Raw genomic sequence first — 15,355 nt, 5'->3', positions numbered from 1 at the left:
TTTTCAAGGGGGACAAAATTTTTATACCAATGAGACAAAACTTTGTTATACCAACGAGACGAAGCTTAATTTCTGCCTCACTGATACAACACCCAACAAGAGTTTGCAATTTTGTATACTATATACACAAGAATCATATCCTATGTAGATTAAATCTCGTAACTTAAAATTGTACATCAACAAAAGGTATAGGGCCTTTAAAGTTGATTCCTCAACTGCATCAATAGGCCCTGCATGGTCTCAATCTTTTGACTTAGTTTGACAATGGTACGGTGCTGAGTGGAAGAAGAGTCCGAACTCCGAAGTACCAACATGAGTGATTAGTTCACTGAGTTTAGCCTGTGACTCTACAACCACTTCCTCAAGCTGAGTTAATGTCTCTTCCATGGTTTTGTGTGGTCCTTCATTAACCCCGCTTGGTAAGGGAGAATGTCCTCTATTACCAACAACACTACCATCTCTGGTAACCTTTTCAGAAGAGAAAATCTTGTCAATGCCCTCGCTTCCTGCAAGTCACCGTACCATGTTTAGAATATTAGAAAACTACTACAAATAACTATACCATTGTTGGTACCATTACTAGAAACAGTAGAAACTACCTGCAAATCATCATAACATTATTGGTTATAATTTGTCCGAGTATACAGTTATTTAGTTAGAAACAAAGGGAGTAGGAAAAGTAAGCACAAATGTATAGCCAAAGGATCAATAAGCTATACAATCAACCAAAGCTAGAAGGCCTAGAGAGTGATAGCGTTGCATCATAGTTTTCCATTGATTTGCCGAGCATTCTAAGTATCATACATGACATGATCACTAGTTGTCATCAATGAACCAACCACTTGGATTCATTAAACCTTGCTTCAAATCACTATCCATTACCTATATATTTAGTTTACTGAAGGCTATAACATAACAATAATAAATAGAAATTAAAAGAACAAGATATGTCCGATGAAAATTAATTCAGAAACATTAGAAACTGGAAAGCATACCTAGGTTACCAAGTTGATCTATTACAGCCTGACCAACAGAACCTTCCAGCTTAAGCAGCCGCAAAACTCCAGCAGTGATTCGGCCAATTGAATCAATTTCAGATTTGCACAGCAAAGTGAGGTGCTGAAGCTCATCCTTGGTTACTGCTGCTTCAATCTGCAAGGTACAATCATCATCAAACGCAACATTCATGAGACAATGACCTATATCTAACTATGAAATTCCCATTACCGGTTGTTTAACAGTGAACTTTATGTCTTCCACTTCCCAATTCACTATGTCATCAGTGTTGTCCTCACATAATATCAAGCGAACTTCAAGACCAACTCCCTCAGTTGTGTTACTATTTTCTTTATCCCCGTCTGCAATTAACATTGATGGAGGATTGCCCTTTTGGATATGAGGCTTTAATATTCGTAGCCCTTCAATTCCTACCTGTAAGTGCAAGCTCAATAAGGTAAGGTGTATGAAAGGGGTAAGACATATCTGGATGATAGACAAGAAACAGAAAAGAGATACACGTAGAAAACCAATCAGTAAGGATATTGAATTTTATCATTCTCAAAGGAGAAAGAAAATTCTTAATTCTGCAGTAATTTGGAGAAAAATTTACACAAACAGATTGCATTAAATCTTTGAAACTCAGAAGGAAGCTTTTTCTACCGTAACAAGCTCTATTGGATTTTGTTTTATCCGATGCAATTGTGCTTTGCCATTCAGAACCTTCTTTGGGCTACTTTTTGCATTTACTCGTAAACCACGGAAAGTTGTGTGCCAACACCTCTCTTCTCTGTCTACAACCTCAAGACTGGAGAACCACCACTGTTCAGCCATCTGATCTGCACCTTCAAGAGCAAATAACCAGTCTCAATTCTATAGTTACATCCACGTCATCTGGCTTCTTCAGGTGTGGAAAACTGGTTTCCTCCCCTTGTCTCATACTTTCAGCTAGCAAAAAGTTCAGCAAGTAAGAAATGTATACTTAGCAAAATAAGTCTATGCAACACAAAACAAATCTATTTTATGTAATAAGCAAATATAGCAACTAGAAAAAATCAGGTGAAATTGCTTCATACCATCTTCTGAATTATCAACCATGAGAGGTGTTGTCTTAAAAAGTTTTGATAAGGGTCCTTTTTGTAAGTTTTCCAACCCTTTTGAAAGGCCTGTCCCAGGGCCTCCATCAGGTCCAAGTATTCCAAATCTATGCAGGAGGGCTTCAGCATAGTTCATTCCTCCACCAAGTCGAACACCAGAAACAGAAGCTGACACATTTAAACTATGAGACTCCATATCTTGCTCGTTTAGTGGAATGACATGAACCATACTGATGTCTAGAAAAGGGATTGAATGAGCATTTCCATTCATTGGATGTTTCTTATTCTTATCTACCCAAAAAACAGCTCTAAGATGAGGATATCCATTATCACTTGGTGAGGGAACATTTTCGCTAGGACTCAAGAATGATCCATTTTCACATGGTAAGTGCCCCTCAGCATCCACACAATCTATCTGGACACTCTCCCACCGTAAAGTAGATGAAACAACAATAGCCCCTCCAAGGGTTTTATGGGCGGCATTAATGAATAGATCATCTCCGATAAACTGTACTAAAGGCATTCCCTCAACATTCACCGAAGACTCTAGAAATCTAAGTTGGAGGTCCTTTACTGTTAAACTCACAGCAGTATCACTGGGAACCTTGTCCATCAGCTTTCCACTAAAAGACTTGTCTCTAATGTCCTCTAGTTGTTTCCTTTTCCCGACCATAGCTATTTTCTCACTAACTCGCCCAAAATAACCATAGACGTCCAGGACAAAAAATAATTGTTCAACAGAAGTGTTGGATAGATACTGTCCACAAGCAACTCCAACCCTGACAATACCCCCTGAAGGAGGAATATGTAACAGTGGACTGCCATCAGCAGTTGCCATAGCTACTTCAATGCAAGAATCTTTGAGATCAACACATCTCAACAGTCCTCCAGTTTGTCCAAGGTAATTTTGAAGTTTGATTTTGTCATTACATGCCTCCAGGGACAAAGTAAGCTGCGATGCTCTGGCAGTCCACTTCTTCTGGCTAGCATCGATCGGTTGACCTTCCCAAAGACTAAAACAAGCAGGATCCTTTTCCAGGTTCAGCATTCTTAGTTTCAATGAGGGTGAATCAGAAAAGAAAAGGTTTTCAATTTGGAGTCTTGCTCCAGTGAAGGAGGTCTGAACTGTATTATTATCCATATAGATTTTAGAAATATCAGTTTCAATGTTGTCTAGTGGAACTGTAAGGTCAAGCCCCTTGAGACTGAAAATAAAAGATTTTATTGAGAAGTCCGGTAGAATGTCACCAGGACTGACAACAATATCATCAGCTAAGAATGAGGATATCCTCAGGCATGTTTCCTCCTGAAGATGAACCTGAACAAATATACAAAGATCATCAAACATATAATTGACAAAAAAAAAAAAGACAAAAAAGATGCACTATACGTCTGTAACAAGATATTTATTGAAAGATGATGCACATACCATAAGAGGCTGACAATCAATAACTGTCTGAGAAGCAAAGGATGGTGGAAGTGGTGAAGGCATGACTTGAAGTGCATGGAGGCATATTAGATGGATTCCCTCAATCACTTGCCACTGCTGTTCTCCTAGAGGGTATATTGGAGGGCAAAAGCTTCTAGCTGCCAAAAGAAAGGATTTAAAAACCAGTTGTTAAGCATTGGTAAAGTGATATATTATTTTCAAGAAACGTGTTCATAACTTAATACCAAATTCAGGCACATGGAAAGCATCTTTTGTGACAGCTTGCATCGATGGTTGCACTAGTGTACACTGCGGAGATGAATAGATGTCCCTGCATTCCAATGATAACAAGCAACCTAGTTACGTTGTTACGATATAGTGATTAGTACAGTCAACTTAGGAAGGAAAACAGATTATTGTGCCATTAAAACTATCAAAAGCCACCAAAATGATTGATCAACTAGAGCATATGAGAAACCCTTTTTTTTTTCTCTCCTCTTGTCAATTTGCATTAACTGCTCAGGATTTAATGCAGGATCTAACCATGAAAGTGGTTTTATGGACAGAGCACAAAGGCACAAACCTTAAAATTATTCCACCAATTGTAATCTTGGTCAAGTTATTGTCATTCTCTCCTTCAGAAAGACTGGCCTGCAAAAGTACATGAAACAGTATAACTCACTGATAGCCTGATAACATTGCACAATAAGGGGAAATAACATGGCAATATGACATCTTAAAAGCACATTTGTTAAAAGCATGTGACATCTTAACCTTTGCACCATACATTCAACCATAGCATGAATCATCCAGATAATATAAGGAGCTTTCTTTTCTTACCTTTCTCCAAGAATGATTAGCTTAGTTATAAGAAATAAACTTATCACACTAAAATCACATTGGCAAAACAAATATAGCAGCTACAATTTTGTATTCCTTTTGTTTACTTGTTTGTTTCTGCATAGTGCATATCTTGTTACTAATGGAGCCTCCAAAGACCCCCTCCCCACCAAACAAAAAAAAAAAAAAAACACACAAAAAAAAAGGAAAAAAAAGCACAGATATAAATTAAAAAATAATATCGAAGGGAAATATTCTGTCCTATGTTTTTATATTTGCTTTGATATAACCAATTCTATCCTTCCCTCTAGACAAGGCTAAGGTGTTGTCAGTTTATCACCAACACTCATAAGTAATATGGGACAAGTACCAAAGAAAGAATAATGGGGGAAAGAATAGTAAGATTATGTAAAGAAAAATAAAATGAATATGAAAATAAAGCATTACCCGAGAGAAAAAGAGGGACTGCAGCAAAAGCTCAAGCTGGAATTCTGCAAGTTATTGTCATTGGTTGGATCATTTATTAACTCTGAATTTGACTATATAATTGAAAGAGGTTTAAATTTATCTAAAAAGAAAGCTATGTGGCTAGCAACAAACCAGTATCTTTAATGCAAAGAAATATATGATCTACAACAATCGAGACCAGAGAACGCCCAGCAGCTTCAGTTGATCGCTGCTATGATTCAATTACAGAAACACTCAAAGGATGTCAAAATGAAACAATATTTTTATTCAAAGGAAACTACTGAGGATGGGTATTCTGAAAAACTGAAAAGTTAAAAAACAGTGTGAAACCTGCTGAGTCTTTAAATCAACATCACCCTTGTTTAGACAGACATATAATCCTGTCATAAAGCGGAGAAGTGCGCGTAGCCCTGCTCATACATGTTGTAGTAACTCATGTCAGTGATGTCACAATGATGCCATGTGTATCAATTCAATGTGGATACAAGAAACATTACATGTGCCCTTTTACTTACCAGGTTCACTTAGTGCAGGGCAAACAGCTTCATTGATGTGCAACTGAACCTCAAGCCCAAGTGGACTGTTCAAGTCAGTTCTCTGAACTGTTATCTGGCAGTTATAAATTCCAGCTATATTTCATGACTCAAACATTCAAACATAAAACAGATGTTTATAAGATTAGTTGTAGGAACTATATTTACATATGCTTCTCCTGATATTCCTTCAATAAAACGCTCTCCTCCAAAGAATACTCGCTTTGCACCATCATCATCTCTCAGGTTTGATCCCTCTTCAGAGAAGCCTAATGCAGCATCCGCGAACATGTCAGGATGAGGCAAAAGATCAATAGACAAAGATTCCCATTCTAGTTTCTGAGAAAGAAAAAAGAAAAACATGTATGAATTATTAGATGGTAATGCCAATAAAAGCAACATAACATCCACAACCTTGAGAGTATAGCTAAAAGTATAATTGCTTTTTATGAACCATTCTTTTTATTTTTCAATAAAACTTATCGGAACTATGTATTCTAATCATATAACTAAATGACAACTGTAAAATAAGCAAAATGAAAGAAATAAAAGCAAATCAATACAGATTACACATATAAGCATATTAAAACTAGAGAAGGAGGTAATTACTTTGAAGACATATATATATTTCTTGTTACTGGAGAATTCCCGTGCTTCCTTAAGATTTACAACCTGTAAAGGCAAATCTTTCAATAAAATGCCATATGCAAAGGTGTCAGATTTTTAAGCCTGGGTTTCAACAAATACCTGCCACTCTGCCAGCTTTCATTTGTGGTATACAGCGAAAGGTTATGTATTGTGATAGATGCCATTGGTGGTGCCCTATAAATAGATTTCAGGGAAAACTTAAAAACATAGTACTTGAGCCAAACATAAAGTGAAATTCTTTAGGTTTATACTTAAAAAATACTTGATAGACCCATCAGAGACTAAGATGTCCACGTCAGTTTCAATTTCGATTTCAATTCATTCCAAATCATAACAGTTGACAGGGTTGGTAGAGCACAAATAAACCAAATTCTGAGCATCAAGAAACAAGAATTTACCATGTTGCTCCCACTTTTCGACGCGCGCCCCCACCACCACGTGTTTCAAGTAATAGATTAACTGTGTGAATTTGTATAGTCATGCCATCAGAAATCTGAAACCGTCAGTAACTCTATCAATGAGTAACATTTTCAAATGAAAAATGTCTTTGCATGACAAGTAATTGGTCATCGCTATGAAACTACCAAACCTATGGAAAGGAATGCTATAAGCTGAATCACAATTCAATCAACCTTACACTAAATCCTTATCATATTCATCTCTCATTGTAAAACATCCAGTCCCCATTGGCAATAACAGCAACGGAAACAAATATAGTAAAAAATAAACTGAAAGAGAGTAAAGTGACAAGTGTCACAAACCTTATCAGCAAAACCATAACCACTACCCTTCGAGGTGGCAGCGGATGAAGTGGCACTGCACATAAACCAAGCTTAGTGAATAAGCATTGAAAAACAGCATAAGCATCCATCAACGCACAAAAATAAAATCAAGTAACAAGTTTAATTCACCTCAATTATTTTTCATATTAATAAGATGTTATTAATTTTAGTATGGTAAGTAATATAGCTTTTTCCCGGTTACATAAGGAGAAAAAGGGGGAATCTAGGAGCCATTTAAACTACAATTTATTTTCGTAAATATTAATTAAGTAGGGAGTGTTAAATAAGACATAGAATATTTAAACACAATGAACAAAAAGAAAGCAAAACTAAACAAAGTTGGTCAGAAATTATAAACTTTGAATAAAAAATTAAAAATAAAATAAAATTTCGCAATTTCTTTTAAATTTGATTCTCGGTCCGTATATATTCCCTTTAAGGAAGCCGTTAACAAAAATAAAAATAAAAAGCTGCAGCAAATAAAGAAACCGGGACGCACTCAACAGTCAAAACTCTATCTCTACATTTTTTTCCTTCCCTCTCTTTCTCTCTCTCGACTCCCGGCGGTATCACCACCACCCCCACCACGGCAGATGGCGGAGCAACACAGCTGCTGCTCATGCTGCTTCAGCTTCATAATAACCATGGGCCTCACCGCCCTTTTCTTCTGGCTCTCCCTCCGTGTTGACCAACCAAAATTCTATCTCGAGTCAATTTACGTTCCTGCCCTCAACAGATCCCTTCCGTCAACAACAAAAAACGACACCGTTTTATTCAAAATAAAGTTCACGAACCCTAACAAAGACAAAGGGATCAAATACGACGCCGTTCGGGTCAACATCTCCGTCTTCCTCTCCCAAAATACCACGCGCCTACTCTCCAACTCCACCGCCGTCGCTCCTTTCTACCAGGGCCGCCAGAAGAAGGCGCATAAGCCTAGCTCTGCCTCCTTCGTCGGAAACCTTACGCCGGCGGCGGGGATGGACGGGAAGGTGTATTTCCGGGTGGATTTTGCGACCGCGGTGAAGTACAAGATCTTGTTTTGGTACACGAAGCGACACGGTATGTGGGGAGGGGCAAATGTGCAAATTAACAATGGGGGTGTGAAGGTGTATCCGAAACCGGTGAGGCTTGGCAACGAGCCACCGAGGATCGTGAACGGCGCACCGGAGTTCCGTGGAGGCTATCGTGCGCTTCTTCCGCTATTCCTAGTTGCGTGGATAATGCGCACTCATTGACTTGACTTGACTTGACTTCACTAGTCTGTATTTTTATTGGAGGAATTATTTAAATTAATTTAATTTAGTTATTTATTTATTTATTTTTAAAAAGCAGTGAAACACTGAAACTTAAAGTTCACTGCCATTTTTCCCCCTCACGTAGACTCTCTTGTTTTATTCATTCATCATTGTGTCATGTAAACCCAAAAAATGGAACATTAATTATTTACTTTAGCGGTTAGTATTCATTTTGTCACTTAACCTCTAAGTTTGATAATAAATAGTTAGAGTAATTTAAGTTAGGAGCTGATATGTGCCTGATCAGTTAGTCATGTTGATAATTATATTAGATGACACCTCAGCAAATTGGTTACTAGTTTGTTAGAAGGGTGCTGATCTAGTGCAGCTAAGGTGTAGTGTAGGTGCTGTATATATATGTATTTGCAACTCACCTGTAAAGTGTGATTCACCATTTTATGCTATTAGGTATTTTGCAATTGTGCCTTTCTCTCTGATTTTCTCTCACAGAAAGTGCAGCTACTCACACTTGCAACACCTTCAACATGGTGCGGTGAGTGTGGAGTGTGGCAAGCACTGAGATTCAGATTGAGGAAGGTGCAGCCTGATCTGAAATCTTGCCAATTTTGCAAGAGCTCAGTTATGCGAATGGTGATCCAAATTCCTTTCTTCTCGATCCAGATTCTGTATCTCGTTCCAAACTGAAATTTCTTTGAGTTTCTTTTCAATTCAGCGTGTGATTCATCTAATTTCAATTTGAGTTTAATCCGTTGAATTTCTTTCTTTCTCCATCTAATTTCTCAAGTCAAATTCATTCTCTCTTTCTGTCTTTCTTCTCTTCCTACAAACTTATACGATAGAGCTTGATGAGAGTGCGCCGCCTCACACTCTCTGTAACTGTGAGAAGGTGACTCCGATCAACGAGATTGTAGGAAGAAGGTTAATCACTGAGGCTTCTGTCAATCGACGTTGCTGGAAGGTGCGATGGAAGGTGTAAATGCAGAAGCGTTCATGAATTTTCTGAATCAGCTCACAACATTTCAAGCGAGCATTAGCAAGAAGAGTACCAAACCGAATCAGGATCCAGAGAGCATCTATTATCTTCATCCCTCTGAGAGCACTGGTATTCCTCTTACTACTGTTATTCTCGATGGTAAAAACTATGGTGATTGGAGTAGATCTGTGCTGTGGGGACTGAAAGGGAAGAACAAGATGAAATTTATTGATGGTAGTTTGCCTAAGCCTAATAAGGATGATGAAACCTTTGTGGCATGGGATAGGTGTAACACTTACGTCGTAGCTTGGATAAACCTTTCCCTTAGTCCAGACATAGCTAGAAGTGTTGTTTGGAACAATGTGGCCAGCAATCTGTGGAGTGAATTGAAGCACCGATACTATCAAGGAGACAGATTTAGGGTGGCAGAGTTGCAAGAAGAGTTGTTTGCCATCAAGCAAGGAGACCTAGATGTAACTAAGTATTTCACAAAGTTGAAATCCATTTGGGAAGATCTTGACAGTTTTAGAGCTATACCCGATTGCGAATGTTCAAACGAGTGTAATTGTGGCTTAAGTGTGATGCGACAATATCGAGTAGAGGATCATGTAACACGATTCTTGAGAGGGCTGAATGAGCAATACTCCACCGTTAGATCTCAAATCATGTTGTTGGATCCTCTCCCTGATGTAACCACTGTGTTGTCCATGTTGACACAGCAGGAACGACAATTTCAGAATCCAGATGCCGCTTCGGACATCAAAATTGCATATGCTGCCATTCCCTCGAACACTGCAGGATCCTTTCAAGGCAGAGGGAGAGGGAGGGGCAGAGGTGGACGATCCCAAGGTGGTAGAAGTCAGGGAGGGAAAGGCAGACCACAATGCTCCTATTGCGGAAAGCTTGGCCACAGTGTTGACGTATGTTATAAGAAACACGGATTGCCACCACATTTAAGAGGTAAAAATGCTGCAGCTGAAAATGGAAGCTTTGCAGCAGCAATGAACACTGAGAGTGAATCAAGAAAACTCAATGAGCACGACAATTCATCGCGTTCCTCCCATTTAGAGAGAGTTGGAAGTGACACACTGGAGTTCACCCTTGAGCAAAAGCAGGCATTGCTCACTCTTCTCAACAAGATTCATGGAGAGCAGCCTCATAGCATCAACGTGACAGCATCAAAGGTTTCATCCGAGTTGCCTCATCAAGGTAATTCGGTGCATACACCAATCCTTCATCTAGGGAAGTTGGTAACAGTCATGCATTTTAAAACAAGCATTAATGCATTGAATATTTCTTCAAACAAGTTCTCATCCTGGGTAATCGATACTGGTGCAACTGACCATGTATCCCATTGCCTTAATGATTTTTTCACATATAAAGAAATAGCTCCTGTGATAATTAAATTGCCCAATGGGGCTTGGACTACAAGTAGAATCATGGGAACTATTGTTTTCTCAAACAAACTGTTACTGCACAATGCCCTTTACATCCCATCTTTCAATTTCAAGCTCATTTCTGTTTCAAAACTCACCTCTGCATTGCATTGCCAAATGAACTTTACTGACATAAGGTGTGAGATACAGGATCGGAGCTCGATGAGGATGATTGGAGCAGCTAGAGAAAATGGTGGTCTCTACATATTAAATAAAGAGGCTTTAAAACTCCCCAAGCCAAGTACACAAGTATGTTCGGTTGTAAGCAATAATCACAGGCAAGATCGCTGCATTTGGCACTACAGGTTGGGTCACTTGCCAAATGATAGACTAATAAAGATGAAGAGAGACTTCTCCTTCATCTCATTTGATAAGGCAGCAGCACCATGTGATGCTTGCCATCTAGCTAAACAGAAAAGACATCCTTTTTCTGTAAGTAGTTCTGACCCAACTCAATTGTTTGAGCTTGTACACATAGACATTTGGGGGCCACTTAGAGTGCCATCCACCAGTGGACATCGTTACTTTCTAACCATTGTAGAAAATAAATCAAGATATACTTGGGTGTACTTGATGAAATTGAAGTCTGAAGTATGCAATTTAGTTCAACATTTCATCACTTTCATACAAACTCAATTCAACAAATCTATCAAAATCATTCGGACTGACAATGGTCCAGAATTTCTCATGGAATCTTTTTTTGCTAAAACTGGAATTTTGCATCAAACTTCCTGTGTTGAGACTCCTCAACAAAATGGGATAGTAGAACGAAAACACAACATATTCTTAACATCACCAGAGCTATACTATTTCAATCTCAAGTCCCACATTGTTTTTGGAATTTTGCTGTTAAGCATGCTGTTTTCTTAATGAATAGGATTTCTTCTACTTTTCTCAAGGACAAGTCTCCTTTTCAAATATTGCATCAATCTCTCCCTGATCTAATGACCCTAAAGGTCTTTGGTTGCTTGGCCTATGCCAGCACCATCAATGCTCACAGGTCCAAGCTGGATCCTCGAGCCAGGAAATGTGCTTTCCTTGGATTTAGGGAGGGGACAAAAGGATATGTTTTAATTGACTTAAAATCCAAAGAAATTTTTGTTTCTAGAAATGTGGAATTTTACGAAAACCATTTTCCTTTTGCACAAGATAAAAACAATCATGCATCAACATTAGAATTAGAAATAAATAAAACCATTGCACCACCTGCACTAAGACCTGAAACATTGGAATTGGACCATGGCCCTTCTTCCTACAAGCACACGAGTGACTCATCGAGAGTCACTGAAGGTGACTCAACAAATCAAAGGGAAAATACCCAAGAACTAGCCAGGGAAATCTCACAACTAAGATACTCTGAACATAATGTACAAAGGAAATCCACAAGGGAGAGAAAGCCACCAGCTTATCTAAAGGATTTTGTTTGTATGAGCACCACCATTGACAAAGCTAATCCAAATCAAACCATCAACGATAAAGTCAGGTATCCAATGTCAAACTTTGTGTCTTATGAATCTCTTTCTGCATTACATAAAGCATATTCACTTGCACTAACCAATGATATCGAGCCAAAGTGCTATGAGGAGGCGGTGTTACAACCCTGTTGGCAAGATGCGATCAATGCTGAGCTTAAGGCTCTTAAAATGAACAAAACATGGAGGCTTACAACTCTGCCTCATGGGAAGAAAGCGATTGGAAGTAAGTGGGTCTTCAAGATAAAACACAACCCGGACGGTTCGATAGAAAGGTACAAGGCACAGTTAGTAGCAAAAGGGTATACACAAGTGGCTGGTATTGATTATCTAGACACATTTAGCCCAGTGGTAAAACTGAAAACACTAAGGATTGTGCTAGCCTTGGCTGCCATGAAAGGTTGGATGCTTAAACAAGTTGATGTAAATACTGCATTCTTGCATGGCGTACTCAAGGAGGAGGTTTACATGAGGCCACCACAAGGTTTGGAAATTGAAGATGGGAAGGTGTGTAAGCTGGAAAAATCGCTGTATGGACTCAAGCAGGCTAGTCGGCAATGGAACCACATGCTACATTCTGTCTTGGTAGAAGCTGGATACACCAGGTCAGCATCAGACCATTGCTTGTTCACGAAAGGGACAGAATCTGGTTTTACAGCACTGCTGGTCTATGTGGATGACTTAGTGATAGCTGGAAATGATGAAAAGGAAATCGATCGAATTAAGAGGATCTTGGATGAGAAATTCAAGATCAAGGACATAGGAGATTTGAAGTTCTTTCTAGGGATGGAAGTTGCAAGATCAAAGAAAGGTATTGCTCTCTATCAAAGAAAGTATGTGATGGACTTGTTAAAAGACACAAGATTTGAAGGTTGCAAACCAATAAGAACACCATTGGATTATATCGTGAAGCTGTCCAGAGAAAGAGGAGAACCACTGAAGGATCATTCAGCTTATAGGAAGCTAGTTGGGAGGCTCTTGTACTTAGCTAACACCAGACCTGATATAAGTTACGCAGTTGGAAAGCTCAGTCAGTTTTTGGACTGCCCAACCACACAGCACATGCAGGCAGCACATCATGTGCTCAGGTACTTAAAAGGAGCCCCAGCAGCAGGGTTATTTTTCACATCAGAACCAGATTTCAATCTGACTGGGTTCTCCGATTCGGACTGGGCAGCATGCCCAGACACTAGGAAATCAATTTCAGCCTATTGTTTCTACCTGGGAAACTCACTCATAACATGGAAGAGTAAAAAGCAATTGACAGTGGCTTCATCATCCTCCGAGACAGAGTATCGAGCATTAGCGAGTGCGACTAGAGAGGCACAATGGATTAGTTACATCTTGAAGGATCTGCAGATCCCTCTTACCAAGGCTATCAACATCTTCTGTGATAGTCAGTCAGCAATATACATAGCATCTAACCCTGTGTTCCATGAGAGGACGAAACACATAGAGGTGGATTGTCATGTGGTGAGGAATAAAGTTCAAGAGGGATTCATTCATTTGCTACCCATCTCAACCCATGAGCAAGTGGCTGATTTGCTCACCAAAGCACTTGCACCAACCGTGTTTAGTAGGCTCCGAGATAAACTAGGCATGCTGAACATATACGCTCCTAACTTAAGGGAGGGTGTCACTTAACCTCTAAGTTTGATAATAAATAGTTAGAGTAATTTAAGTTAGGAGCTGATATGTGCCTGATCAGTTAGTCATGTTGATAATTATATTAGATGACACCTCAGCAAATTGGTTACTAGTTTGTTAGAAGGGTGCTGATCTAGTGCAGCTAAGGTGTAGTGTAGGTGCTGTATATATATGTATTTGCAACTCACCTGTAAAGTGTGATTCACCATTTTATGCTATTAGGTATTTTGCAATTGTGCCTTTCTCTCTGGTTTTCTCTCACAGAAAGTGCAGCTACTCACACTTGCAACACCTTCAACACATTTCACTGCCATTAGTTCTGTTCCCAGTCTGCATTCATTGTCAACTATTACCTTATGCACTTGTATATTGCTATACATTAATGCGTGCAGTTTGACTAATCAATGATGGAGTGAAAATAGGAACTCTGGCATTAATCAATGGTGCTAAATCACAAGGAAGATTGTTGGTGTATGTTTTGTTGATACTTGATACTCAGTTGTAAGATGATTTGATAATGGTGACTTTGGTGTTATTCTCATCAAAGTTGTTGATGAGAATGCCAAAGTCATTCGATGAGTAAGAGGGTGGATAGTATATTGTGTTTGTAGTATGATCACATTTTTGGTGATGCTGCTGCTGGATATTTCATTATTTTGGATGCCGTTACATTCATTATTAAATGTTGGAGTTCATCATTGACTAGCAATCAAGGAATTGTAGGCCGTGATGCATAGTTGTAAGAACCGAACCGGTGATCAAACCGGTCATGTTATTGGTTTACTAGTTTACCGGTTTAACTGATAAATCACTGGTTGAACTGATAAAACCGGTTCTATATAAATAAAAAAATATAAAAATAACTTCCCTTTTTTCATTATAATAAAATGTTTATTTAAATATATTCTAGTGTTAATGCATATGTTTAGTTGTGTATCACAAATAATATCAAAGGTAGATCAATTTCAACTTACAAGAATTCGTCTCATATATACCAATATGTACCAAAGGGCATACAATATGGTTGACGAATATCATGTTATGAAAGAGTTTAATTAAAGTTAAAATTCAAACCCAGCAGCGAAGCTTCTAATCTACAAAATGCTAAAAACTTTGATGATAATTTGCATGGTAATAGAAATACCATAACGGTAAATAACACAATACCTATAACTAAATCTAAGTAGGGAAACTTATTAAGCAACTGGTATATCGCTTCTATGGAGTAACAACCTCAAGCCTTGTTTGGTGCTTCTTCAACTTTCTGCAGCAAGACATGACAAGATGAGTCCTAAGCAAGTTGATATGATGCACAGAAAATCCGAAAATAAAATTTGTGAATGATATATGAATGCTAGAATATGCATTTAGCCTAATCATGCCAGTCACATTTAGCATATCTAACTGAAATTCGGAACCTCATAAACTAGGTTGGTAATTTCATGAATTGAAGAAAGAGAACCCAAACTTAGAAACCATGCCAATTACAATTCAATAATGATATATCTTCCTCAACATCTTCCTAAATATTCTCCTGATTTCTAAATAGTGAGAACATAAAAAGCACTCATTAGTTTCTTTGTTTATAAATTAGAAGGATAAATAATTTCTCATTAAGTTTTTGTAGAATTAAATGTAACAAGCAACCATAGAAACTTTATCAAGTAAAATCATGAGAAGAAGATAAATTGCCACGCAAATTCAGAGTGTAAGAAGTAGCCACAAAATTGAATTCGGACTTCTAATGAAGGTAAAATTATGTACCACTTCTTTGT

General features: G+C 38.3%; 2 pseudogenes across 2 annotated transcripts; one reads left to right on the top strand and one right to left on the bottom strand.

The window, feature by feature from the left end:
* LOC107643914 (uncharacterized) lies at positions 1–6,835 on the bottom strand (annotated as a pseudogene). Its single transcript, XR_015883365.1, has 15 exons — positions 6,773–6,835; positions 5,973–6,035; positions 5,532–5,702; positions 5,346–5,439; positions 5,161–5,240; positions 4,963–5,038; positions 4,810–4,853; positions 4,106–4,173; positions 3,768–3,853; positions 3,523–3,680; positions 2,073–3,411; positions 1,660–1,944; positions 1,228–1,431; positions 996–1,152; positions 1–506 (listed from the first exon to the last, which is right to left on the bottom strand). The product of XR_015883365.1 is annotated as an uncharacterized LOC107643914 (transcript).
* A 401-nt stretch (positions 6,836–7,236) lies between these two features.
* Positions 7,237–8,264, top strand: LOC148565761 (protein NDR1 pseudogene; annotated as a pseudogene). Its single transcript, XR_015883461.1, has one exon. The product of XR_015883461.1 is annotated as a protein NDR1 pseudogene (transcript).
* Positions 8,265–15,355: the final 7,091 nt, after the last annotated feature.

This window comes from Arachis ipaensis, chromosome B5 (genome assembly GCF_059453495.1).
Source record: "Arachis ipaensis isolate K30076 ecotype BB chromosome B5, ASM5945349v1, whole genome shotgun sequence".
NCBI classification, from domain to species: Eukaryota; Viridiplantae; Streptophyta; class Magnoliopsida; order Fabales; family Fabaceae; genus Arachis; species Arachis ipaensis.
This window is presented reverse-complemented; position numbering and strand designations above follow the sequence as displayed.